The sequence below is a fragment of the Palaemon carinicauda genome, chromosome 14, assembly GCF_036898095.1.
Source record: "Palaemon carinicauda isolate YSFRI2023 chromosome 14, ASM3689809v2, whole genome shotgun sequence".
NCBI lineage: Eukaryota > Metazoa > Arthropoda > Malacostraca > Decapoda > Palaemonidae > Palaemon > Palaemon carinicauda.
In genome coordinates, this window is record NC_090738.1 from 40148221 (window position 1) to 40174433 (window position 26213).

The 26213-nt window shown below is 35.0% G+C and overlaps 2 long non-coding RNA genes across 4 annotated transcripts in view; one reads left to right on the forward strand and one right to left on the reverse strand.

Moving 5' to 3' along the window:
• LOC137653538 (uncharacterized) overlaps positions 1-1868 on the forward strand; it is a 34033-nt gene extending 32165 nt beyond the window's left edge. For all 3 annotated transcript variants that reach the window (XR_011046513.1, XR_011046512.1, XR_011046514.1), the window contains exon 3: positions 1512-1868. This is a non-coding gene — a long non-coding RNA (uncharacterized lncRNA). The remainder of the gene's footprint in view (positions 1-1511) is intronic.
• LOC137653537 (uncharacterized) lies at positions 1869-25216 on the reverse strand. Its single transcript, XR_011046511.1, has 3 exons — positions 25099-25216; positions 21571-21698; positions 1869-1963 (listed from the first exon to the last, which is right to left on the reverse strand). It is a non-coding gene; the product is annotated as an uncharacterized lncRNA (long non-coding RNA).
• Positions 25217-26213: the final 997 nt, after the last annotated feature.

Sequence of the window (26213 nt, forward strand, 5' to 3'; positions counted from 1 at the left end):
TTCCATTCAGTGTGAATTCCTTTTCCGTTTAGTTAGGTCATTATAAAAACGGCTTTGTTTGAGATGTAGGGACACCATATACAAAACGTAATAAGCTTTACCACCTTCCATTCAGTCTTGATTCCTTACCACTTAATTTTGGTCATTATTAAGACGGATTTGTTTGAGATATAGGGTCACAATATACCTGTACAGCCCATATACATAACGTAATATGTTTTACCACCTTCCATTGAGTGTGAATCCCTTTTACCTTTTCTTTGGTCATTATTAAATGGCCTTGTTTGAGGTATAGGGTCACAATATACCTGTCCAGCTCATATACATAACGTAATATGCTTTACCACTTTCCATTGAGTGTGAATTCCTTTTCCCTTTTGCTTGGTCATTATTAAAACGGCCTTTGAGGTATATGTACAATATATACCAGCCCATATACATAATGTAATATGTTTTACCTCCTTCCATTAATTGTGAATCCCTTTTCCCTTTTGTTTGGTCATTATTAAAACGGCTTTGTCCGAGGTATAGGTACAATATATGCCAGCTCATATACATAACGTAATATGCTTTACCACCTTCCATTCAGTGTGAATTCCTTTTCCCTTTGGTTTGGTCATTAATAAAACGGCTTTGTTTAAGGTATAGGTACAATACATTCCAGCCCAAATACATAACGTAATATTCTAGACCACCTTCCATTCAGTGTGAATTCTTTTTCCCTTTTGTTTGGTCATTATTAAAACTGCTTTGTTTGAGGGATAGGTACAATATATACCAGCCCATATACATAACGTAATATGTTTTATCACCTCCCATTCAGTGTGAATCCCTTTTCCCTTATTTTTGGTCATTATAAAAACGGCTTTGTTTGAATTATAGGATCACAATATACCTTTCCAGCCTATATACATAATGAAATATGCTTTTCTACCTTCCATTCAGTGTGAATTCCTTTTCTCTTTGGTTTGGTCATTATTAAAACGGCTTTGTTTGAGATATAAGGTCACAATATAACCTGTCCAGTCGTTATTCATAACGTAATATGCTTTACCACCTTCTGTTCAGTATGAATTCATTTTCCCTTTGGTTTGGTCATTATTATAACGGCTTTGTTTGAGATATAGGGTGACAATATACCTTTCCAGCCCATATACATAACGTAATATGCTTTACCACCTTCCATTCAGTGTGAATTTCTTTTCCCTTTGGTTTGGTCATTATTAAGACTGATTTGTTTGAAATATAGGATCACAATATACCTGTCCAGCCCATATACACAACGTAATATTCTTTAACACCTTCCATTCAGTGTGAATTCCTTTTCCCTTTGGTTTGGTCATTATTTAAACGGTTTTGTTTGAAATATAGGGTCACAATATACCTTTCCAGCCCATATACATAACGTAATATGCTTTACCACTTCAACAGGAAAAAGAATCTAAGCGAGAGTCGACGTAGTATGTGACATCATCATGATGGGCGAATAATATTTTGTGACCAAATTTCAGGAACGGCCCAGAAATCTAGTAACAATGCCTCGTGCAGGTTGGGAGTGAATCAGGGACCATGAAGGTGAAGATCCGGTGGGCGGTGGGAGTAGTTAGGAAGCGCGAGGTAGGACCCTGGTTCGGCGTAGTGAGAAGTAAAAGGCCTGCAAACCTATCTCCAAAAATTCAAAGTATAAAAGACTATTTGGCAACTTTGGCTGCCACTGTTGACATTATCTTTTACATGTCATGTCACTCTAAACTGGTTTCCATCACCTGGTTGTATATAGTGTTACTATGTTTATACACATTCAGACTTTGTGTCAACAATAATTATATTTAAACACCAAATAATGAATAAATTAAAAAACCCATGAATTCATTTTTTCTTTTATTCCTTCATAATTTTAACGGAATACAAGTTGGATTACAAGATTTAATCTGAAAAATTGTGTGGACCATTGAAGACGACTCTGCGCAAAAAAAAAAAAAAATTATTATTTTTAAAAATAACAGAATCAGTAGTACACACATTGAAATGGCTAGAAAGTAATATTAAAATGGTTTTGAAAAGTACAGATTTTAACTGTTATGAAATGAAAGTACACACAATGTCTATAGCTATAATTTCATAATCATATCATAGAAATGGCTATAAAATAAGTTTTATCGATTCTGAACATTTTATCAAGAATGTGCACACAAAGTATCTACTAATAATGTGGTATCGTTAACGCGAATTTATTAGTTAAACGGTGGCAAATACCAGAAAAAAATGTCAACAAGTGTGGACAAATTACAACATTTCCTCCTATACATTAACGAATGATATAAACAGTCAAACAAGTGGAAAAAAAGACAATATTTCCTTCTTTTAGAAAAATTTAGTTATTTCATAAGCGAGAGAGAGAGAGAGAGAGAGAGAGCGCGCGCGAACAACATAAAAAATAATTTGGTAAAGGATTTTCCTTGGCATTCAATATGAAGTGTAAAAAAACTATTTAAAATAAAGGCCATAAGATTTGAAAAAGTAGTTGTATTATAAATCGAGACAAAAGGGAATTTAGAGAGAAGGAAGTGGAAAAGAGAGCGGCACTGAAGAAGTAGTGTGGGAAGTTACAATAAAGGCCAGAAAAAAAAGACAAAAGCTTAAAAAGTAGTTAGATAAATCGAGAATAAAGAGAAATTAAGAGAGACGGGAGTGAAAAGATAGTGGCACTGAAGAAGTAGTGTGGGAAGTTAAAATAAAGGACAGAAAAAAAGAAAAAAATGAAGTAGTTGTTGTATAAATCGAGACAAAAGAGAAATTAGAGACGTAAGTGGAAAAGATAGTGGCACTGAAGAAGTAGTGTGGGAAGTTACAATAAAGGGCCAGAAAAAAAAAGCTGAAAAAGTAGTTGTATAAATCGAGACTAAAGAGAAATTAGAGAGACGGAAGTGGAAAAGACATTGGCACTGAAGAGGAACAATGGGAAGTTACAATAAAAGACAGAAAAGAAAGAGAAGCTGAAAAAGTAGTTGTATAAATCGAGACAAAAGGGAAAATTAGAAAGTAGAAAGGAGGAAGTGGAGAAGACAGTGGAAATAAAGAGTTACTTGGGAAGTTACAATAAAGACCAGAAAAAAAGAGGAAAGCTGAAAAAGTAGTTGTATAAATCGAGACAAAAGGGAAATTACAGAGACGGAAGTGGAAAAGACAGTGGCACTTAAGAGGAACAGAGGGAAGTTACAATAGAGGCCAGAAAAAAAAGAGAAAAGGTCTTAAACCACAACTTTTTACTCAAAAATTGTTGAAAATATTAGATGATTAGAAATTTACCATTACTATAACACATTTACCCAGAAGCTAAAAATCAATAAAGAAACTCACGGTTTTTTTTTAGCAATAAGGTCAAACTATCTTTCCAAAAACGGTTATAACTATGAGAATTATACCCACAAACTATGAATAGCCATACAAGTTCTTGATAAATTGAGAAATTCAGATAACAAAAATCTATTTCTATAGAATACAAAGTTTAAAACAAGACTTCGTAGTAACTGTAAAATAAAATGTATGCATGTACCCTGACAAACAAAGGGTTTTACTAAATAGACTGTTAAGTCTCAGCTTCAGGGAACCGGAATAAATTCCAGCTTGGACTAGTTCAACAAAAGCTGTGGGGGGGGGGGGGGGGGGGGTCTAGAGTTTTCGTCAGAAGGTAGTTGGACTAAGGTGAACAGTCAGCGTTTGAAAGTCTCGGAGGAAAGAGCTAAGAACATGACAGGAAAGAGCTAAGACCATAAGAGGAAAGAGACCAAACAACTAAAGGAGAGAGTTTAGACCATAGTAGGAAAAGGCCTTGAAAACTGGATGAGAGTGCTAAGAATATAGGAGGAAAAGAGCCCAGAAAACTAGAGGAAAGGGCTGAAAGAGTCCAGAAAACTGGATGAGAGCTGACACCATAGGAAAAAAAAAATGATTTAAGGAAACTAGTGCAGAGCCTTCATACACTTATTCGAAGAGTTTAGATGTGGACATTATTAGAGTATCGTACATATTTTGGACAACAGGTTACTAACAGTTTAAAATTTATTGGTAAAATTGTATACAAGCTAAAAAAAAAAAATAAAAGATTATAGATAATTTATATAAATGTACGAGGTACTATCGATAATTTTTCAAAACCCGGTATTCCTTACATATATCCAAAGTATGGTTTTATAAACACTGACATAAAACAAATATTAAAGTTGAACAAACAAATAAAATTTTATATATCTACTCCACACCTTAAACCTTTCCTTACTCAAAATTGCCATTACTATTTATTGGCAGTGCCCTGCTATCTAAATTCGCAAGCTTTGGCGACTATATCCCCAATACTCTTTAAAATATATATATATTCTGATATGAATGGATGCTTTAGAGAAATCAATCCTAAAATTTCATACCAAACCTCTTAAATAATCAACCTGGTTTTATCTAATTTATACAAAATAGAGAACTGATAAAGTTACAAAATGGAACACACTAAAAATTAAATTTAAATAAAACTAATATAGCCTGAAACCTACGAGAGAGAGAGAGAGAGAGAGAGAGAGAGAGAGAGAGAGAGAGAGAGAGAGAGAGAGCGAGAGAGCGAGAGAGAGCGAGAGAGCGAGAGAGAGAGAGAGAGAGAGAGAGAGAGAGTTCTACAACGCTTAACGTCATTACATAAATTGGCTATTACTGCCAGACAGAAGCTATTTACTTCCTTACGAATGGAACATTTATACCAGATACTAACGTAAAACCTTGAAAAGTACAACCTATTGAAGAAACACCTGATAAGATGAAATTTCAGAGTAAGTACAGAGGGGTTAAGATACAATTTGGGTTAGGGACGGGAAAGCAAAGATGCAATTTGAATATTTACGGACAAAGTTATGTATTTGGAAGGTTTGAGGAAAGGAAAGCCTAGATGCAATTTGGAGGTTAAGTAGAGGAAGGCTAAAATGTAATTTGGATATTTAAAGACAGGAAGGGTATGATGTAATTTTGACGTTTAAAGACAGGAAAGCAAAGATGCAATTAGAAGGTTTAAAGAGAGATTTGCAATTAAGAGGTTTAAAGGAAAAGGGGCTAAGATGCAATTAGAAGGTTTAAAGACAGCTTTGCAATTAAGAGGTTTAAAGACAAAAAGGCTAAGATGCAATTTGGAGGTTTAAAGACAAAGATTAAGATGTAATTTGGAAGTTTAAAGACGAGAAATTAAGATGCAATTAGGAGGTTTAAATATGGGAAAGCTAAGATGCAATTACGAGGTATCAAGACAGGAAAGCTAAAATGCAATTATGAGGTTTCGAGACAGGAGGGCTAAAATGCAAGTTTCGAGACAGGAGGGCTAAAATGCAATTATGAGGTTTCAAGACAGGAAGGCTAACTTGCAATTTAGAGGTTTAAGGACAGGAAAGCTAAGATGTAATTAGGAGGTTTAAGGACAGAAGAGCTAAGATGTAATTAGGAGGTTTAAGGACGGAAGAGCTAAGATGTAATTAGGAGGTTTAAGGACAGGAAAGCTAAGATGTAATTAGGAGGTTTAAGGACAGGAAAGCTAAGATGTAATTAGGAGGTTTAAGGACGGAAGAGCTAAGATGTAATTAGGAGGTTTAAGGACGGAAGAGCTAAGATGTAATTAGGAGGTTTAAGGACGGAAGAGCTAAGATGTAATTAGGAGGTTTAAGGACGGAAGAGCTAAGATGTAATTAGGAGGTTTAAGGACAGGAAAGCTAAGATGTAATTAGGAGGTTTAAGGACAGGAAAGCCAAGATGTAATTAGGAGGTTTAAGGACAGGAAAGCTAAGATGCAATTAGGAGGTTTAAGGCCAGGAAAGCCATGTTGCAATTTGGATGTTTAAGGACAAGAACGCCAAGACGCAAATTGGATGTTCAAGAACAAGAGAGCCATGATGCAATTTGCATGTTCAAGGCCAAGAAAAACATTATGCAATTAGGATGTTTAAGGACAAGAACGCCAAAATGCAATATGGATGTTTAAGGCCAAGAAAGTCATTATGGAACTTGGATGTTTAAGGCCAAGAATGCCAAGATGCAATTTGGATATTTAAAAACAAGAAAGCCATGATGCAATTTGGATGTTTAAGGCCAAAAAAAACATGATGCAATTAGGGTGTTTAAGGACAAGAACGCCAAAATACAATATGGATGTTTAAGGCTAAGAAAGTCATTATGGAACTTGGATGTTTAAGGCCAAGAATGCCAAGATGCAATTTGAATATTTAAAAACAAGAAAGCCATGATGCAATTTGGATGTTTAAGGCCAAAAAAACATGATGCAATTAGGGTGTTTAAGGACAAGAACGCCAAAATACAATATGGATGTTTAAGGCTAAGAAAGTCATTATGGAACTTGGATGTTTAAGGCCAAGAATGCCAAGATGCAATTTGAATATTTAAAAACAAGAAAGCCATGATGCAATTTGGATGTTTAAGGCCAAGAAAAATATGATGCAATTAGGGTGTTTAAGGACAAGAACGCCAAAATGCAATTTAGATATTTAAAGACAAGAGAGCCATAATGCAATTTGGATGTTTAAGGCCAAGACAGACATGCTGCAATTAGGATGTTTAAGGAAAAAAAAGGCCAAAATTTGGATGTTTACGGCCAAGAGAGAAGCCAAGATGTAATTTGTAGGGTTCAAAGAGTGAAGCCAAGATGTAATTTGTAGGGTTCAAAGAGAGAAGCCAAGATGTAATTTGTTGGGTTCAAAGAGAGGAAGCCAAGATGTAATTTGTAGGGTTCAAAGAGAGGAAGCCAAGATCTAGGTTTCAAAGAAAGGAAGGCAAGATGTAATTCTATATGGTTCAAAAAGAGGAAGCCATGATGCAATCTTATAGGGTTCAAAAAGAGGAAGCCAAGAATTAATTTGTAGGGTTCGAAGGGAGGAAGCTAAGATGTAATTTGTAGGGTTCGAAGGGAGGAAGCTAAGATGTAATTTGTAGGATCCAAAAAGAGGAAGACAAGCTGTAATTTGTAGTGTTCAAAGAGAGGAAGCCAAGCTATAATTTGTAGGGTTTAAAAAGAGGAAGCCAAGCTGTAATTTGTAGGGTTCAAAAAGAGGAAGCCAAGCTATAATTTGTAGGGTTTAAAAAGAGGAAGCCAAGCTATAATTTGTAGGGTTTAAAAAGAGGAAGCCAAGCTGTAATTTGTAGGGCTTAAAAAGAGGAAGCCAAGCTGTAATTTGTAAGGTTCAAAGAGAGGAAGCCAAGCTGTAATTAGTAGGATTTAAAGAGAGGAAGCCAAGCTGTAATTTGTAGTGTTCAAAAAGATGAAGCCAAGCTGTAATTTGGAGGGTTCAAAGAGAGGAAGCCAAGCTGTCATTTGTAGGGTTCAAAGAGAGGAAGCCAAGCTGTAATTTGTAGGGTTCAAAGAGAAGAAGCCAAGCTGTAATTTGTAGGGTTCAAAGAGAGGAAGCCAAGCTGTAATTTGTAGGGTCCAAAGAGAGGAAGCCAAGCTGTAATTTGTAGGGTTCAAAAAGATGAAACCAAGTTGTAATTTGGAGGGTTCAAAGAGAGGAAGCAGAGCTGCAATTTGTAGGGTTCAAAGAGAGGAAGCCAAGCTGTAATTTGTAGGGTTCAAAGAGAGGAAGCCAAGCTGTAATTTGTAGGGTTCAAAGAGAGGAAGCCAAGATGTAATTTGTAAGGTTCAAAGAGAGGAAGCCAAGATGTAATTTGTAGGGTTCAAAGAGAGGAAGCCAAGATGTAATTTGTAGGGTTCAAAGAGAGGAAGCCAAGATGTAATTTGTAGGGTTCAAAGAGAGGAAGCCAAGATGTAATTTGTAGGGTTCAAAGAGAGGAAGCCAAGATGTAATTTGTAGGGTTCAAAGAGAGGAAGCCAAGATCTAGGTTTCAAAGAAAGGAAGGCAAGATGTAATTCTATATGGTTCAAAAAGAGGAAGCCATGATGCAATCTTATAGGGTTCAAAAAGAGGAAGCCATGATGCAATCTTATAGGGTTCAAAAAGAGGAAGCCATGATGCAATCTTATAGGGTTCAAAAAGAGGAAGCCATGATGCAATTTTATAGGGTTCAAAATGAGGAAGCCAAGAATTAATTTGTAGGGTTCGAAAGGAGGAAGCTAAGAAGTAATTTGTAGGGTTCGAAGGGAGGAAGCTAAGATGTAATTTGTAGGATCTAAAAAGAGGAAGCCAAGCTGTAATTTGTAGTGTTCAAAGAGAGGAAGCCAAGCTGTAATTTGTAGGGTTCGAAGGGAGGAAGCTAAGATGTAATTTGTAGAGTTCGAAAGGAGGAAGCTAAGATGTAATTTGTAGGGTCCAAAGAGAGGAAGCCAAGCTGTAATTTGTAGGGTTCAAAGAGAGGAAGCCAAGCTGTAATTTGTAGGGTTCAAAGAGAGGAAGCCAAGCTGTAATTTGTAGGGTTCAAAGAGAGGAAGCCAAGCTGTAATTTGTAGGACTCAAAGACAGGAAGCCAAGCTGTAATTTGTAGGGTTCAAAAAGAGGAAGCCAAGCTGTAATTTGTAGGGTTCAAAAAGAGGAAGCCAAGCTGTAATTTGTAGGGTTTAAAGAGAGGAAGCCAAGATGTAATTTGTAGGGTTCAAAGAGAGGAAGCCAAGCTGTAATTTGTAGGGTTCAAAGAGAGGAAGCCAAGCTGTAATTTGTAGGGTTCAGAGAGAGGAAGCCAAGCTGTAATTTGTAGGGTTCAAAGAGAGGAAGCCAAGCTGTAATTTGTAGGGTTCAAAGAGAGGAAGCCAAGCTGTAATTTGTAGGGCTCAAAGAGAGGAAGTTAAGCTGTAATTTGTAGTGTTCAAAGAAAGGAAGCCAAGCTGTAATTTGTAGTGTTCAAAGAGAGGAAGCCAAGCTGTAATTTGTAGGGTTCAAAGAGAGGAAGCCAAGCTGTAATTTGTAGGGTTCAAAGAGAGGAAGCCAAGCTGTAATTTGTAGGGTTCAAAGAGAGGAAGCCAAGATGTAATTTGTAGGGTTCAAAAAGAGGAAGCCAAGCTGTAATTTGTAGGGTTTAAAGAGAGGAAGCCAAGATGTAATTTGTAGGGTTCAAAGAGAGGAAGCCAAGCTGTAATTTGTAGGATTCAAAGAGAGGAAGCCAAGCTGTAATTTGTAGGGTTCAAAAAGAGGAAGCCCAGCTGTAATTTGTAGGGTTTAAAGAGAGGAAGCCAAGATGTAATTTGTAGGGTTCAAAAAGAGGAAGCCAAGATATAATTTGTAGGGTTCAAAGAGAGGAAGCCAAGATGTAATTTGTAGGGTTCAAAGAGAGGAAGCCAAGCTGTAATTTGTAGGGATCGAAAAGAGGAAGCCAAGCTGTAATTTGTAGGGTTTAAAGAGAGGAAGCCAAGCTGTAAATTGTAGGGTTCAAAAAGAGGAAGCCAAGCTGTAATTTGTAGGGTTTAAAGAGAGGAAGCCAAGCTGTAATTTGTAGGGTTCAAAAAGAGGAAGCCAAGCTTTAATTTGTAGGGTTTAAAGAGAGGAAGCCAAGCTTTAATTTGTAGGGTTTAAAGAGAGGAAGCCAAGATGTAATTTGTATGGTTCAAAGAGAGGAAGCCAAGCTGTAATTTGTAGGGTTCAAAGAGAGGAAGCCAAGCTGTAATTTGCAGGGTTCAAAAAGATGAAGCCAAGCTGTAATTTGTAGGGTTTAAAGAGAGGAAGCCAAGCTGTAATTTGTAGGGATCGAAAAGAGTAAGCCAAGCTGTAATTTGTAGGGTTTAAAGAGAGGAAGCCAAGCTGTAATTTTTAGGGTTCAAAAAGAGGAAGCCAAGCTGTAATTTGTAGGTTTTAAAGAGAGGAAGCCAAGCTGTAATTTGTAGGGTTTAAAGAGAGGAAGCCAAGCTGTAATTTGTAGGGTTTAAAGAGAGGAAGCCAAGCTGTAATTTGTAGGGATTGAAAAGAGGAAGCCAAGCTGTAATTTGTAGGGATTGAAAAGAGGAAGCCAAGCTGTAATTTGTAGTGTTTAAAGAGAGGAAGCCAAGCTGTCATTTGTAGGGTTCAAAGAGAGGAAGCCAAGCTGTAATTTGTAGGGATCGAAAAGAGGAAGCCAAGCTGTAATTTGTAGGGTTTAAAGAGAGGAAGCCAAGCTGTAATTTTTAGGGTTCAAAAAGAGGAAGCCAAGCTGTAATTTGTAGAGTTCAAAGAGAGGAAGCCAAGCTGTAATTTGTAGGGTTCAAAAAGAGGAAGCCAAGCTGTAATTTGTAGGGTTTAAAGAGAGGAAGCCAAGCTGTAATTTGTAGGGTTTAAAGAGAAGAAGCCAAGCTGTAATTTGTAAGGTTCAAAAAGATGAAGCCAAGCTGTAATTTGTAGGGTTCAAAGAGAGGAAGCCAAGATGTAATTTGTAGGGTTCAAAGAGAGGAAGCCAAGCTGTAATTTGTAGGGTTCAAAAAGAGGAAGCCAAGCTGTAATTTGTAGGGTTTAAAGAGAGGAAGCCGAGCTGTAATTTGTAGGGTTCAAAGAGAGGAAGCCGAGCTGTAATTTGTAGGGTTCAAAGAGAGGAAGCCAAGCTGTAATTTCTAGGGTTCAAAGAGAGGAAGCCAAGCTGTAATTTCTAGGGTTCAAAGAGAGGAAGCCAAGATGTAATTTGTAGGGTTCAAAGAGAGGAAGCCAAGTTGTAATTTGTAGGGTTTAAAGAGAGGAAGCCAAGCTGTAATTTGTAGGGTTTAAAGAGAGGAGCCAAGCTGTAATTTGTAGGGTTTAAAGAGAGGAAGCCAAGATGTAATTTGTAGGGTTTAAAGAGAGGAAGCCAAGTTGTAATTTGTAGGGTTTAAAGAGAGGAAGCCAAGATGTAATTTGTAGAGTTCAAAGAGAGGAAGCCAAGCTGTAATTTGTAGGGTTTAAAAAGAGGAAGCCAGGCTGTAATTTGTAAGGTTCAAAGAGAAGAAGCCAAGCTGTAATTTGTACGGTTCAAAAAGATGAAGACTAATAACCAATCTGGAGCTTCAAGAGGATTCAAAATAATAGTAAGGTTCAAAAAGAGCTAAAAACATAATTTGGAGGCTCAAAAAAAGGAAGGCTAAGACCCAATTTAAAGGTTTGAGGATGGCAAGTTTAAGACCAAATTTGAAGGTTTGGGGATGGTAAGTTTAAGATACAATTTTGAAGTTTGACGAAAGTTAGTTAATAAGTAAGTTGAAGCTTGGAATAGATAATCAATAAGTAATTTGGAGGTCATAAGACGGTATGGATGCTAATAGAGAAAGAAGAAGGAATTTGGGGGTTCAAATAGGAAGGCTAAAAAATTATTTGAAGGTTATAAGTTTGGTTCAAAGAGAAGGCCAGGATTTCATTATGTTCAAAGAGAGGAAAGCTAAGAAGCAAGTTGGAGGTTCAAAGAAGAAAGATAAAGTGCAATATGGAGGGTCAAGGAAAGGCAGTCTTATAATATTTAGAGGTTCAAGGAGAGGATGGCCAAGATGCAATTTGGATGATCAGAGCGAAGCAGGACATGACGATCAGAGAGAAGAAGGACAAGATGAAATTTGAATGATCAGAGAGAAGCATTACAAGATCAACTTGGATGATCAGAGTGAGGAAAGACAAAATGCAATTTGAATGATCAGAGAGCAGCAAGACAAAATGCAATTTAAATGATCAGAGAGCAGCAAGACAAAATGCAATTTAAAGGTTCAGAGAGAAGTAGAATAAAATACAGTTTGGATGATCAGAAAAGCAGGACAAGATGCAATTTGGCTGACCAGAAAGAGGCAGGAAAAGATGCAATTTGGCTGACCAGAAAGAGGCAGGAAAAGATGCAATTTGGCTGACCAGAAAGAGGCAGGAAAAGATGCAATTTGGCTGACCAGAAAGAGGCAGGAAAAGATGCAATTTGGCTGACCAGAAAGAGGCAGGAAAAGATGCAATTTGGCTGACCAGAAAGAGGCAGGAAAAGATGCAATTTGGCTGACCAGAAAGAGGCAGGAAAAGATGCAATTTGGCTGACCAGAAAGAGGCAGGAAAAGATGCAATTTGGATGATCAGAAAGAAGAACAAAAAGATGCAATTTGGCTGACCAGAAAGAGGCAGGAAAAGATGCAATTTGGCTGACCAGAAAGAGGCAGGAAAAGATGCAATTTGGATCATCAGAGAGAAGCAGGAAAACATGCAATGTGGATGATCATAGAGAAGCAGGACTAAATGTAATTTGAATGATCAGAGAGAAGCAGGACTAGATGTAATTTGAATGATCAGAGAGAAGCAGGACTAGATGCAATTTGAATGATCAGAGAGAAGCAGGACTAGATGCAATTTGGATGATCAGAGAATCGGGACTACATGCAATTTGTATGATAAGAGAGAGGAAGGACTAGATGTAATTTGGATGATCAGAGGCAGGACTTGATGCAATCTAGATGATACTCAACACCAAAATGGAAGTAAGGGTTGAAAAACATTCGACGCCAAGATAGAACTAAAATTTGAAAAAGACAGAAGCCAAGATGGAACTAAAAGTTGAAAGCCATTTGTTTTCAAGATTGAAGTAAAAGTTGAAAGCCATTCAATTTCAAGATGGAGGTAAAAGTTGAAAGACATTCAGTGCCAAGAAGGAAGTAAGAGTTGAAAGAACCTCAACACCAAGATCTAGGTAAAATTGGAAGTAAAATTGGAAGTAAAAGTTGAAAGACACTATATCAAGATGGCAGTAAAAGTTGTAAGACATTCAATGCCAATATGGAAGTAAAAGTTGAAAGACACTATATCAAGATGGCAGTAAAAGTTGTAAGACATTCAATGCCAATATGGAAGTATAAGTTGAAAGACACTCAACACCAAGATCTAAGTAAAATTTTAAAGATATCCGACACCAACATGGAAGAAAAGATGAAATACATTTGACGTCATGATGGAAGTTAAAAGTTGAAAGTCATTCGACCCTAAGATTGAAGTAAAGGTTGAAAAACATTCAACACAAAGATGGAAGTAAATCAAAAGACACTTGGCACCAAGATGGAAGTAAATTAAAAGACACTTGGCACCAAGATAGAAGTAAATTAAAAGACACTTGGCACCAAGATGGAAGTAAATTAAAAGACACTTGGCACCAAGATAGAAGTAAATTAAAAGACACTTGGCACCAAGATGGAAATAAATTAAAAGACATTTGGCACCAAGATGGAAGTAAATCAAAAGACACTTGGCACCAAGATGGAAGTAAATTAAAAGACACTTGGCACCAAGATAGAAGTAAATTAAAAGACACTTGGCACCAAGATAGAAGTAAATTAAAAGACACTTGGCACCAAGATGGAAGTAAATTAAAAGACACTTGGCACCAAGATAGAAGTAAATTAAAAGACACTTGGCACCAAGATAGAAGTAAATTAAAAGACACTTGGCACCAAGATGGAAGTAAATTAAAAGACACTTGGCACCAAGATGAAAGTAAATTAAAAGGCATTTGGCACCAAGATGAGAGTAAATTAAAAGACACTTGGCACCAAGATGGAAGTAAATTAAAAGACACTTGGCACCAATAAGTTAAAAGTTATTCGACACATACATGGAAGTGAAAGTTGAAAGACATTCAACACCAATATGGAAGTATAATATTAAACACATTCGACACCAAGAAGGGAGAAAAAGTTAAAAGACATTAGGCATCCATATTGAAGTAAATATTGAAAGATATTCGGCACTAATGTGGAAGTAAGAGGTGAAAGACACTTTGAAACCAAAATAGGAAAAACAAATTTGAAGACTTTACACTAGACACAGAGAATGGAAGTAAAGTATTGAAGACATTCGACCCCATTATAGAAGTAAAAGGTGAAAGATATTTGCCACCAAGATGGAAGTAAAGTCTAACAGCATTTGAAATGATAATAGAAGTAAAAGTGAAAACCTATTTGAAACCAAGTTGGCAGTAAAAGGGAAACATTGACACCAAGATAGAAGTAACACCTGAAGGACATTAGTCACCAAGATATTAGCAAGAGCTAAGATATATTCAATACCACGGCGAAGGTAAAAGCTGAAATATTTGACACCAAGATAGAAGTAAAAGTAGGATATTTGACACTAAGATAGAAGTAAAAGCAAGATATTTGACACCAAGATAGAAGTAAAAGTAAGACATTTGACACCAAGATGTCAGTAAAAGTAGAACAATTAACACCAAGATATCAATAAAAGTAGGATATTTAACACCAAGATGGAAGTAAAAGCTGAAAACGATAACACCAAGATGAACGTAAAGTTGAAAACATCAACACCAAGATGGAAATAAATGTTGAAAGACATTACACACCAAGATGGAAGTAAAAGTGAAAGACATTTGGAACCAGTATGGAATAATGAAAGTTATTTAACTACATGATGAAAGAATGTGAAGCATATTCAACACTATCGTGGAAGTAAAAGTTGCAATATATTCAACACCAAGAGAGAAGTAAAAGTTGAAATATATTCAACACCAACATGGAAGTAAAAGTTGCAATATATTCAACACCAACATGGAAGAAAAAGTTGAAATATATTCAACACCAACATGGAAGTAAAAGTTGTGATATATTTAACACTAACATGGAAGTAAAAGTTGCAATATATTCAACACCAACATGGAAGTAAAAGTTGCACTATATTCAACACCAACATGGAAGTAAAAGTTGCAATATATTTAACACCAACGTGGAAATAAAAGTTGCAATATATTCAACATCAACATGGAAGTAAAAGTTGCAATATATTCAACATCAACATGGAAATAAAAGTTACATTATATTCAACACCAACATGAAAGTAAAAGTTGAAATATATTCAATACCAACATGAAAGTAAAAGTTGCAATATATTCAATACCAACATGGAAGTAAAAGTTGCAATATATTCAACACCAACATGGAAGTAAAAGTTGCAATATATTCAACATCAACATGGAAATAAAAGTTACATTATATTCAACACCAACATGAAAGTAAAAGTTGCAATATATTCAATACCAACATGGAAGTAAAAGTTGCAATATATTCAACACCAACATGGAAGTAAAAGTTGCAATATATTCAACACCAACATGGAAGTAAAAGTTGCAATATATTCAACACCAACATGGAAGTAAAAGTTGCACTATATTCAACACCAACATGGAAGTAAAAGTTGCAATATATTTAACACCAACGTGGAAATAAAAGTTGCAATATATTCAACATCAACATGGAAGTAAAAGTTGCAATATATTCAACATCAACATGGAAATAAAAGTTACATTATATTCAACACCAACATGAAAGTAAAAGTTGCAATATATTCAATACCAACATGAAAGTAAAAGTTGCAATATATTCAATACCAACATGGAAGTAAAAGTTGCAATAGATTCAACACCAACATGGAAGTAAAAGTTGCAATATATTCAACATCAACATGGAAATAAAAGTTACATTATATTCAACACCAACATGAAAGTAAAAGTTGCAATATATTCAATACCAACATGGAAGTAAAAGTTGCAATATATTCAACACCAACATGGAAGTAAAAGTTGAAATATATTCAACAAGATGGAAGTAAAAGTGGAAAAACATTTGACATCAAGGTTGGAAGTAAAAGTTGAAAGGCATTCGACACAAGGACAGATGTAAAGTCTGAAAAACATTCGACACTAAGATGGAAGTAAAAGTTGAAAGACACTAGACACCAAGATGGAAGTAAAGGTTTTAAGACATTCGACGACGAGATGGAAGTAATAAGTTGAAAGCCACTCGACACCAAGATGTATGTAAAGGTTGAAAAACATTAGATGCCAAGATGGAACCTAAAGTTAAGACATTCTTTGCCAAAATGGAGCCAAGAGTTGAATGACACACTACACCAAGAAAGCAGTAAAAGTTTTAAGACATTCGACACCAACATGGATGCAGAAGTTGAAAGACATTCGACTACATCATGTTAGTAAAAGTTAAGATATTCAACACCAACATGAAGTAAAAGTTAAAAGACATTCGACACCAACATGAAGTAAAAGTTAAAAGACATTCGACACCAACATGAAGTAAAAGTTAAAAGACATTTGACACCAACATGGAAGTAAAAGTTTTAAGACATTCAACCCCAATAAGGAATTAAAAGTTGATAGACATTCGACACCAACATGGAAGTAAAGTTAAAAGACATTCGACACCAACATGGAAGTAAAGTTGAAAGACATTTGACACCAATATGAAAGAAAAAGTTAAAAGACATTCGACAGAAAGATTTGATGTCGGCAAAAGTTGAGACATTCAACAATATGATGGAAAAATGGGGATAAGATACAATGGTAAAAAAGTTGCTATGGCTAATTGCATATGATGCAATCATGACTAACCACAATTAGAAATAAAGCACTTCGGTTTATTTTACCTTTACCACTTATAGGCTCACTACTACACATTTTTTTTTTTATGGCGGCAACTAACAAAAACGCCATTATTATAAAGAATGGCAATTTTTCATTACCTCTGAGTAACTAACAATATTTTCCGATATTTACTCAATGGAAGTAAATGTTGAAAGACATTCAAAACCAAAATGGAGTCAAAAGTTGAAAGACAACAACAAGACACAAGTAAAATTCTAAATATATTCAACAAGATGGAATCAAAAGTTGAAAGACAACACCAAGACACTAGTAAAATTCTAAATATATTCAACAAGATGGAGTCAAAAGTTGAAAGACAACACCAAGACACAAGTAAAATTCTAAATATATTAAAAAAGATGGAGTCAAAAGTTGAAAGACAACACCAAGACACAAGTAAAATTCTAAAAATATTCAACAAGATGGAGTCAAAAGTTGAAAGGCAACACCAAGACAGAAGTAAAATTCTAAATATATTCAACAAGATGGAGTCAAAAGTTGAAAGACAACACCAAGACACAAGTAAAATTCTAAATATATTCAACAAGATGGAGTCAAAAGTTGAAAGACAACACCAAGACACAAGTAAAATTCTAAATATATTAAAAAAGATGGAGTCAAAAGTTGAAAGACAACACCAAGACGGAAGTAAAATTCTAAATACATTCAACAAGATGGAGTCAAAAGTTGAAAGACAACACCAAGACACTAGTAAAATTCTAAATACATTCAACAAGATGGAGTCAAAAGTTGAAAGACAACACCAAGACAGAAGTAAAATTCTAAATATATTCAACAAGATGGAGTCAAAAGTTGAAAGACAACACCAAGACACAAAATTCTAAATATATTCAACAAGATGGAGTCAAAAGTTGAAAGACAACACCAAGACACAAAATTCTAAATATATTCAACAAGATGGAGTCAAAAGTTGAAAGACAACACTAAGACGAAAGTCAAATTCTAAATATATTCAACAAGATGGAGTCTAAAGTTGAAAGACAACACCAAGACGGAAGTCAAATTCTAAATATATTCAACAAGATGGAGTCAAAAGTTGAAAGACAACACCAAGACAGAAGTAAAATTCTAAATATATTCAACAAGATGGAGTCAAAAGTTGAAAGACAACACCAAGACAAGTAAAATTCTAAATATACTCAACAAGATGGAGTCAAAAGTTGAAAGACAACACCAAGACACAAGTAAAATTCTAATTATACTCAACAAGATGGAGTCAAAAGTTGAAAGACAACACCATGACACAAGTAAAATTCTAAATATATTAAAATAGATGGAGTCAAAAGTTGAAAGACAACACCAAGACACAAGTAAAATTCTAAATATATTAAAAAAGATGGAGTCAAAAGCTGAAAGACAACACCAAGACAGAAGTAAAATTCTAAATATATTAAAAAAGATGGAGTCAAAAGTTGAAAGACAACACCAAGACGGAAGTAAAATTCTAAATATATTCAATAAGATGGAGTCAGAAGTTGAAAGACAACACCACGACGGAAGTAAAATTCTAAATATATTCAACAAAATGGAATCAAAAACTGAAAGACAACACCAAGACACAAGTAAAATTCTAAATATATTCAACAATATGGAGTCAAAAGTTGAAAGACAACACCAAGACAAGCAAAATTCTAAATATATTCAACAAGATGGAGTCAAAAGTTGAAAGACAACAACAAGACAAGTAAAATTCTAAATATATTCTAAAGGATGGAGTCAAAAGTTGAAAGACAACACCACGACACAAGTAAAATTCTGAATATATTCAACAAGATGGAGTCAAAAGTTGAAAGACAACACCAAGAAACAAGTAAAATTCTAAATGTATTAAAAAATATGGAGTCAAAAGTTGAAAGACAACACCAAGACACAAGTAAAATTCTAAATATATTCAACAAGATGGAGTCAAAAGTTGAAAGACAACACCAAGACACAAGTAAAATTCTAAATATATTAAAAAAGATGGAGTCAAAAGTTCAAAGACAACACTAAGACATAAGTAAAATTCTAAATACATTCAACAAGATGGAGTCAAAAGTTCAAAGACAACACCAAGACACTAGTAAAATTCTCAATATATTCAACAAGATGGAGTCAAAAGTTGAAAGACAACACCAAGACACAAGTAAAATTCTAAATATATTAAAAAAGATGGAGTCAAAAGTTGAAAGACAACACCAAGACAAGTAAAATTCTAAATATATTAAAAAAGATGGAGTCAAAAGTTGAAAGACAACACCAAGACAAGTAAAATTCCAAATATATTCAACAAGATGGAGTCAAAAGTTGAAAGACAACACCAAGACAAGTAAAATTCCAAATATATTCAACAAGATGGAGTCAAAAGTTGAAAGACAATACCAAGACAAGTAAAATTCCAAATATATTCAACAAGATGGAGTCAAAAGTTCAAAGACAACACCAAGACACTAGTAAAATTCTAAATATATTCAACATGATGGAGTCAAAAGTTGAAAGACAACAACAAGACACAGGTAAAATTCTAAATATATTCAACAAGATGGAGTCAAAAGTTGAAAGACAACACTAAGACACAAGTAAAATTCTAAATATATTCAACAAGATGGAGTCAAAAGTTGAAAGACAACACCAAGACAAGTAAAATTCTAAATATATTAAAAAAGATGGAGTCAAAAGTTGAAAGACAACACCAAGAAACAAGTAAAATTCTAAATATATTCAACAAGATGGAGTCAAAAGTTGAAAGACAACACCAAGAAACAAGTAAAATTCTAAATGTATTAAAAAAGATAGAGTCAAAAGTTGAAAGACAACACCAAGACAGAAGTAAAATTCTAAATATATTCAACAAGATGGAGTCAAAAGTTAAGAGACAACACCAAGACAAGTAAAATTCTAAATATATTAAAAAAGATTGAGTCAAAAGTTGAAAGACAACACCAAGACAAGTAAAATTCTAAATATATTCAACAAGATGGAGTCAAAAGTTGAAAGACAACACCAAGACACAAGTAAAATTCTAAATATATTCAACAAGATGGAGTCAAAAGTTGAAAGACAACACCAAGACAAGTAAAATTCTAAATATATTAAAAAAGATGGAGTCAAAAGTTGAAAGACAACACCAAGACACAAGTAAAATTCTAAATATATTCAACAAGATGGAGTCAAAAGTTGAAAGACAACACCAAGAAATAAGTAAAATTCTAAATATATTAACAAAGATGGAGTCTAAAGTTGAAAGACAACACCAAGACGGAAGTAAAATTCTAAATATATTAAAAAAGATGGAGTCAAAAGTTGAAAGACAACACCAAGACGGAAGTAAAATTCTAAATATATTCAACAAGATGGAGTCAAAAGTTGAAAGAACACCAAGACGGAAGTAAAATAATAAATATATTCAACAAAATGGAGTCAAAAGTTGAAAGAACACCAAGACGGAAGTAAAATAATAAATATATTCAACAAAATGGAGTCAAAAGTTGAAAGACAACACCAAGACACAAGTAAAATTCTAAATATATTAAAAAAGATGGAGTCAAAAGTTGAAAGACTACACCAAGACAAGTAAAATTCTAAATATATTAAAAAAGATGGAGTCAAAAGTTGAAAGACAACACCAAGACAAGTAAAATTCTAAATATATTAAAAAAGATGGAGTCAAAAGTTGAAAGACAACACCAAGACACAAGTAAAATTCTAAATATATTCAACAAGATGGAGTCAAAAGTTGAAAGACAACACCAAGACAAGTAAATTCTAAATATATTAAAAAAGATGGAGTCAAAAGTTGAAAGACAACACCAAGACAAGTAAAATTCTAAATATATTAAAAAAGATGGAGTCAAAAGTTGAAAGACAACACCAAGACACAAGTAAAATTCTAAATATATTCAACAAGATGGAGTCAAAAGTTGAAAGACAACACCAAGACAAGTAAAATTCTAAATATATTAAAAAAGATGGAGTCAAAAGTTGAAAGACAACACCAAGACAAGTAAAATTCCAAATATATTCAACAAGATGGAGTCAAAAGTTGAAAGACAACACCAAGACAAGTAAAATTCTAAATATATTAAAAAAGATGGAGTCAAAAGTTGAAAGACAACACCAAGACAAGTAAAATTCCAAATATATTCAACAAGATGGAGTCAAAAGTTGAAAGACAACACCAAGACAAGTAAAATTCTAAATATATTAAAAAAGATGGAGTCAAAAGTTGAAAGACAACACCAAGACAAGTAAAATTCTAAATATATTCAACAAGATGGAGTCAAAAGTTGAAAGACAACACCAAGAAATAAGTAAAATTCTAAATATATTAACAAAGATGGAGTCTAAAGTTGAAAGACAACACCAAGACGGAAGTAAAATTCTAAATATATTAAAAAAGATGGAGTCAAAAGTTGAAAGACAACACCAAGACGGAAGTAAAATTCTAAATATATTCAACAAGATGGAGTCAAAAGTTGAAAGAACACCAAGACGGAAGTAAAATAATAAATATATTCAACAAAATGGAGTCAAAAGTTGAAAGAACACCAAGACGGAAGTAAAATAATAAATATATTCAACAAAATGGAGTCAAAAGTTGAAAGACAACACCAAGACACAAGTAAAATTCTAAATATATTCAACAAGAAGGAGTCAAAAGTTGAAAGACAACACCAAGACAAGTAAAATTCTAAATATATTAAAAAAGATGGAGTCAAAAGTTGAAAGACAACACCAAGACAAGTAAAATTCTAAATATATTCAACAAGATGGAGTCAAAAGTTGAAAGACAACACCAAGACAAGTAAAATTCTAAATATATTCAACAAGATGGAAGTAAAAGTGGAAAAACATTTGACATCAAGGTTGAAAGTAAAAGTTGAAAGGCACTCGACACCAAGACAGATGTAAATAACTTTTGGATCTTTATAGCAATTAGATATTATCAATGATAAATGGAGTTCAAACCTAACGTAACTTATTACTTTATAGAGTCAATAATGTCACGAGTTCAAAAAGGCTACATCAAATAGTAGTGGTGCCACATGCTACAGTTACATTAAAGGAGTAAAAACTTCTTTAATATGTACCACCGCCAGGTTTCCACATGCAGACGTCACCACCAGGAGACATTTTATACTAGCAAGAAATATCTAAAAAATAAAAAGCTGAATTTATGTGTATTAATTTATTGAATTTCATGTCTCCCAGGGGACCACCACTACTGATTTAATGTTAACTTACCATTATAATTTGAGAGGATTTATGATTCCTTGTGCACCCCTGAGCTAGGCCTACGAGTGTATTCTTCCAAGAGAGCAGGCTTAAAATATTGAGTTTTGGCTCATTTGGATTCAACTCTTTGTTCTGACCTGAAAAACAAAGGCAATTACAAACTAGGAGAGTAATTTTATATTTTAAAAAGTGTATTTTTGCTTCAGTTATAGTTAAGTATTTCAATTAATATATCACTACCATTTCCTAAGAAGAATTAAGATTTGGAAAAAAATTAAAACAATTAATTCCGTGTTGACTAAAGATTCGACAAACATGCCACTAAGTTTCTGTATGTAGAGTCATATCCACAAATGAAGGTAAGGTAAAGAATGGTATGGTACAGTATGGTAAAGAATGGTATGGTACAGTATGGTAAAGTATGGTACAGTAAGGTAAAGTATGGTACAGTAAGGTCAAGTATAGTACAGTAAGGTCAAGTATAGTACAGTAAGGTATGGTATGGTACAGTAAGGTAAGTATCGTATAGTAAGGTAAGGTATGGTAAGGTAAGGTATGGTACAGTAAGGTAAAGTAATGTATGGTACAGTAAGTTAAGGTACAGTAAGGTAAGGTAATGTATGGTATAGTAAGGTAAGGTACAGTAAGGTAAGGTAATGTATGGTATAGTAAGGTAAGGTACAGTAAGGTAAGGTAATGTATGGTATGGTAATGTATGGTATGGTAAGGTAAGGTATGGTATAGTAAGGCAATGTATGGTATAGTAAGGTAAGGTCTGGGACAGTAAGGTAAGTTAGGTAAGTAGGTAAATGTAAGGTAGGAAAGGTTAGCAATGGTAAGGTATTATTATTATTATTATTATTATTACTTACTAAGCTACAACCCTAGTTGGAAAAGCAGTACGCTATAAGCCCAGGGGCTCCAACAGGGAAAATAGCTCAGTGCGGAAAGGAAAAAAAGGAAAAATAAAATATTCTAAGAAGAGTAACAACAATAAATATCTCCTATATAAACTATAAAAACTTCAACAAAACAAGAGGAAGAGATATAAGATAGGAGTGTGCGCTCGAGTGTACCCTCAAGCAAGAGAACTCTAACCCAAGACAGTGAAAGGCCATGGTACAGAGGCTATGGCACTACCCAAGACTAGAGAACAGTGGTTTGATTTTGGAGTGTCCTTCTCCTAGAAGAGCTGCTTACCATAGCTAAAGAGTCTCTTCTACCCTTACCAAGAGGAAAGTGGCACTGAACAATTACAGTGCAGTAACCCCTTGGGTGATGAAGAATTGTTTGGTAATCTGTGTTGTCAGGTGTATGAGGATAGAGGAGAATATGTAAAGAATATGCCAGACTATTCAATGTGTATGTAGGCAAAGGGAAAATGAACCGTAACCAGAGAGGAGGATCCAATGTAGTACTGTCTGGCCAGTCAAAAGACCCCATAACTCTCTAGCGGTAGTATCTCAACGGGTGGCTGGTGCCCTGGCCAACCTACTACCTAGGTAATGATAAGACAGACAGGTAGGTAAGACGATGTAGGTAAGATGACGTAGACAAGGTAGGTAGGTAGATAGGTAAGGCATGTAAAAATTATCAAGAATTTAAGTTAAGCAATGTCAGACACGTACCAAAGGTAATGTAAGACAAGGCAAGGCAGATAAGCTAAGGCAAGTAGCTAAGCTAAGGCAGGCAGGTAAGGTAAGGCAGGCAGGTAAGGTAAGGTAAGGCAGGCAGGTAAGGTAAGGTAAGGCAGGTAAGGTAAGGCAGGCAAGGTAAGGTAAGGCAGGCAAGGTAAGGTAAGGTAGGCAAGGTAAGGTAAGGTAAGGCAGGTAAGGTAAGGCAGGCAAGGTAAGGTAAGGCAGGCAAGGTAAGGTAAGGCAGGCAGGTAGGTAGGTAGGTAGGTAGGCAGGTAGGTAGGTAGGTAGTTAGGTAGGTAGTTAGGCAGGTAAGGAAGGCAGGTAAGGAAGGCAGTCAGATAAGGAAGGAAGGAAGGAAGGAAGGAAGGAAGGAAGGAAGGAAGGAAGGAAGGCAGGCAGGCAGGCAGGCAGGTAAGGAAGGAAGGAAGGAAGGAAGGAAGGAAGGCAGGCAGGCAGGCAGGCAGGTAAGGAAGGCAGGCAGGCAGGTAAGGAAGGCAGGCAGGTAAGGAAGGCAGGTTAAGTATGGCAGGCAGGTAAAGTATGACAGGCAGGTAGGTAAGATAGGTAAGGTAATACAGGTAGGGAAGTAAGACATAGGCAAGGTAAGACAAGACATAGGCAAGGTAAGGTAAGACAAGACATAGGCAAGGTAAGGTAAGGAAAGGCAGGCAAGTACGGAAAGGCAGGCAGGCATGGAAGTTACTGTAATAAGGTACCGCTAGTTTCCAGTATACGTGGGAGCTCACGCAATAAACTCACACCGCCCTATAAAACAAGTCAAATACCGTTGTTGTCCTCTAGATTATCATTCCGTAAACAAATCACATATCTACAGCATTCACAAAAGCCATTTAGAGTTATACACTGAAATGATTAGCAATATACTAACTAAATATTTTGAACCATCATGGTATACGCCAATTCTCTTATATTCTAAACATTGATATGGTTCCATGATAAAGTATTTTATTATCATTGTTACTGATCAAGATAAAACCCGAATTATAATTGTAGAAAATTAAAAGCCTAATGGCTCCAACAGGGAAGACAGCTCACTGCGAAAAGGTGACTAGTAAACTAGAGTATAGACGAAATGCAAAAATGATTAAAGTAAAGTATATTCAGTAAAATCCATGAAATATATGCCATAAACTGTGAAGCGAAAATTACGTTGACCTGTTCTACAGCATAACATTTACAACAAGAACATCTGATGTTCTACATGCTCACCCAAACAAGGCGAGATTCTTTGGTAATAAAACTTTTATTCACTAACACGCTTAAGGCCAAGCCAATCTGCCGTTAATTCGAAGTTGTTATAATCATAAGTGATAATAATATACTTATTGGTAAACTCTAATTCACAGTTTTTTTTTTTTTTTTTTTTTTTTGGAAAATTTGCAAACCAGGTTTGTATTCATGATTAATGTTAGTAGATACTCCCAAATCCTCATCCAAAATTTTGCAATACTTCGAAGTAAAATGATGCATGAACAAATTTGATTTGATGCTACGCTCTTTAATACCACATCTAAAACATTGCAAGGTTTTGCAACATAGAATTCACGGGATGATCAATTTCACTTTAAACAACCTAAGCTCAGCACGCTTAGTTCATGGTCACCAGCACAATGTCCAAAACTTTGCCATTTCTTTTTGAAAATATAATCTGTCTTAAGAACAGATCATATCTTTGACAATAGAAGCAAGCCGACACATGTTATGTCACATATATGCAATACGGGCCCTTCTTCCTCATTGCAAACTAACTATCACTTATCAAAACGTCTTTTCGAATTTCAGTATCACGTTGCAGATGTATATGAGCAGTCCCACCTGTAGCAGGGTTCTTGTTCCCCCCCAAATAGACACAAATTAACACCAATATAAAAATAATTACCATTTTTAATCAAACCTGGAACAAGGGTGTCACGTACAGCTCACCTGTCACCGGTAACACTGGATCCTGACAGAGTTCTGGAACTTCCGGAAGGTGTATTTTTGTTAGCCAATCACAGGCAACCACAAGGCAAGGTGTTCCTACAGCTATCTCCCATTGGCTGGGACCTTCTGACGTCATTCAAAATAATCTCACCAGGTGCTTGGTCTCTTTGACAGTCAGGCATAAAAAATGAACTTAAGGAATTTAATTTGCTATATGTTTATTATTAATGATAGAAGCTAATAACTTTAACCTGACTGGCTTACTTAATGTGCAGAATGTCTCTTCAAGTCAGTTTGAACTTAATTATCAATTATTATCAATATACAAGATAATGCAGGATGTGAGAGAGAGAGAGAGAGAGAGAGAGAGAGAGAGAGAGAGAGAGAGATCTGTTGGTGATGTATCCGAGTGTCTAATATTTTTTTTTTTTACATATATCTGTACTTAAAAATTTCCCAAGATCTTGAACACCCTTTATATAAATGGAATGATTTGAAAACTAATGAAGAGAACAGCTGTAATGATTAAGATATTTAAATAAAATTGAATAACTTGTCTTTCAATGCCCAAAATAAATAATGTTGTAAAACTTGCAGGCTGTCATCTTAGAAAAGTTGCCTTTATAAAGAAGTACCTAGATGAACATTCTGTAAAGAAACTTGGGATAAACTGTTATTATCAGGATTGACTACTGTAACTCTATCTACTACCTTACCAAAAGTGCAACTCAAGAAATTACAAAACACAATAAACAGAGGAGCAAGACTGATAAAAGGTGTCCCACCCCGAGAAAGAATCACTGCCCCACATTGATTTACGATGGCTGCCTATTAAAGCCAGAATGGAGTTTAGAATATGTGCAATAACACTAAGTTATCAGAACCGGACGTCCAAAATATCTAAGAGAATTGCTACATATTGTGCAGCCAACAAATCGTGTTGACAAGAAAATAGTTACAAATGGTTGCAAATCATTGGAGCCTTCTAATATCTACTATAGGCTCTGTATCCTCAAAAAAATACTGCCCAGAGACTGTTCAATAAGCTCCCACTAGACATCCGAAAGACTG